The following is a 2,915-nucleotide window of genomic DNA, read 5'->3' as shown; positions in this document are numbered from 1 at the left end:
GAAATGAGATTTTTATCAAAGACTGAAGTGTTTAGAGTGTTTGCTTGTTTGTGTACTTGCTATTCTGGTGTTCTAGGAACCCAGGGCTTCCCATTGCTGAGCAGTGCTCTGCCTCTGAGGCACCCCAGCTCTCTGTGTCTTTGTTAGGAGAGGGGAAACTCTGCTGGAGCGTGGGTCTCTTCCTTAGAAATGCAGGCGAATCACTTCCTCACAAACATTTCTGTGGATTCACAGCCTGCGTCCTTGTTCTGGTCATTCAAACAAAACACTTTACAGACGAAAGTACCATCACCATCAGCAAGATTTAAGGGTTTTTTGTTTTGTTTTGTTTTGTTTTGTTTTGTGTGTGTGATATGTGTGTGCATGTGTGTGTGCTCATGCCAGAACACATGTGTGGAGGTCAGAGGACAGCTTTCAGGAATCAGTTCTTTCCTTCTTACCTTACTGAGGCAGAATCACTTAGGTTCATGGATGGTTCCTAGCAGTTTCCCACCCCCACCTGGCAAGTACCTAGTTTAGGTCATGCTGGTACTCCAGGCTGGCTGGCCTGTGAGCATCTGGGACATTCTTCTGTCCCCTCCTCCCATCTTGCCACAGGAATGTTGGGATTACAGATGCATGCCACAGAATCTGGCTTTTTAAAATTTATGTTCTGGGGATTGAACTCAGGTCAGCAGGCTTTTGTGGCAAGCTCTTTTATCTACTGAGCCATCTTGCTGGCCCTAAGTATTTATTAACGCCCCAAGTTCAAGGCACTCTGATAGATGGTTGGGCAAGGCTAGATCCTTGCCCTTGGGAAGCTTGTGGTCCTTTTAGAGATATGAAATGCCAGCATTTCCTCAAAGGCCATACTCAGAAATCAGGTGAGGCAGTGAGGAGGGGAGCATTCCCCAAGTCTGGGACGTCATGAGGAAGAAAAGCAAGTCTCCTGTGTGGGGAACCAGGGAGAGTTTCAAGGAGGAGTTGACAACAGGAGATAAAGGATGGGTGGGCTGAGATGTTTGTAGGGATGGGCAGCACACACTGAAAGAAGGAAGAGGATGGACAGAGACAGCAGAGGTAGAACGTCCTGTAACCCCATCTTGAAATGGGATCAGAAGGTGGGGTTGGGTCCTCCAGGAACTTTCAATATATTTTCTTCCCTTACCTCCTGGGGAGAGATACTCTCAATTGGAAAAGGAATTTCTGGAGGAAAAGCCATGTAAATTCGGTTTTCGTTTTCTCAGTAAGTAGCGAAGACTATCAGTATGGAACAGATAAAGTTCCATACTCCCAACTGTCTAATACTCTGGCCTCCATCTGGACATTTTGTGCTTAGAATTTACCTGGTTTGAGGTGTTTGCCTTCCCTGGGTGTCAGCTAGGTAAGGGTAGGAAACTCTCCTAGGTACCTGCCAGGTGAGGGTGGGAAACTCATTGTTTTGTTCACTGTTTTATTTCAAGGGACTGAATTTGTTTAACCAACAAGTGAGTGAAAATTAAATATTCCTTGTGATTTAGACTCTTTGCAATGAAATGAATATTTGTGCCTGCTGCTGTTATGATAATAGTAAGCTACCCAGTTGATTGTACTGTGTGACTTAAAACCTTGCTGTTTTTAAAGATCTTGATTTTTATAGACACTGTGTTCTAACAAGGGACTTGTTTTGTTTTGTTTTGTTTTGAGACAGGGTTTCTTTGTATAATATCCCTGGCTGCCCTGGAACTCACTTGTGGACCAGGCTGGCCTTGAACTCATAGAGATCTGCCTGCCTCTGCCTCCTGAGCACTGGGTAAAGGAGTGTGCCACCGTCTCCTGATAGGTCTTCTTACTATGTAAATAATAATAAGAACTGCATTAATAGAGCCATTGTTTTTTTGAGATAGGGTCTCATTGTGTAGTTCCGACTGGCCTGGAACTCACTCTGTAGACCAGGCTGGCCTGGAACTCACAGAGATCCACTTGCCTGTCTCCTGAGTGCTGGGATTAAAGGTGTGTCATGCTCTGCACAAGACACTTACTCTTTGCCAGATATTGTATCATCAAGTTTCCTGTGATATTTGAGAAAGCTGATGTCAAGAGAAACTGAATTATTTGCCCATAGTTCACACTAAATGACAGAGATGGGATCCCCATGTAAGTCTGCACTCAGCACCTTATGCCTTCCTCTGAAGTTACAAAGATTTGATGTGGGTGAGGTCAATATCCTTTAGGATGCTAACATGGGCTGGCTATAGAAGATGTTCAACCTAGCCATTTACCTATTTGCTTTGGAAAATTGGAGCCATCTTAAATGTGAGATCTCTGTATTAAAATGACAAAATGAAGTCAATAGAAATGATTTTTTCTTTACACATCGGTTTTAAGGAAACCCAATTTTTGGAAAGTGCTGGGATATACATCTTTAAGCTAAAATTTAAACACTCAAGTTGCTTCCTCCTTAAATTTCCAACTGGCTTGAATGTTTTTCCCTTTCTTTTCCCTAGGTATTTGTCAGACAATGTCCACATGCCTCTGTGCACACACAAGGGCCAGAATGCTGCTTTAAAGCAAATAGTTTGGGTAGTGTAAAAAACATATTCTAAGTAAGCTATTGCCTTTGCCACATATCCTGGAAGCCTCTGAGCAAGATTCCTGAAATTCATTTAGTGGGTATTCACTTAGACTTTTCTGAAGAACAATTTCTCTGTAAATTATTAACTTTTTATTGCCACATTTCCCAGATTCAATTAGATTAACATTTAGTGTCATTTCTCAAGCAGAGATAATCATCCTGAAGATGCTTTGAAGAAAGAACTTGTGTGCTCTCTACCTTTTGGGCTTTTAATTTATCTTATTTATTTGGCAGGTATGTGCATGTGTGCCGGGCAGGGAGAAGCTGGGAGGATGACACTTGATGGGAATTGATAAGTGGAGAATCATTCCACATTGAGTTT

Source organism: Peromyscus eremicus, chromosome 2 (assembly GCF_949786415.1).
Source record: "Peromyscus eremicus chromosome 2, PerEre_H2_v1, whole genome shotgun sequence".
NCBI classification, from domain to species: Eukaryota; Metazoa; Chordata; class Mammalia; order Rodentia; family Cricetidae; genus Peromyscus; species Peromyscus eremicus.
The sequence above is the reverse complement of the archived record's forward strand: the minus strand, read 5'-3'. Positions refer to the sequence as shown.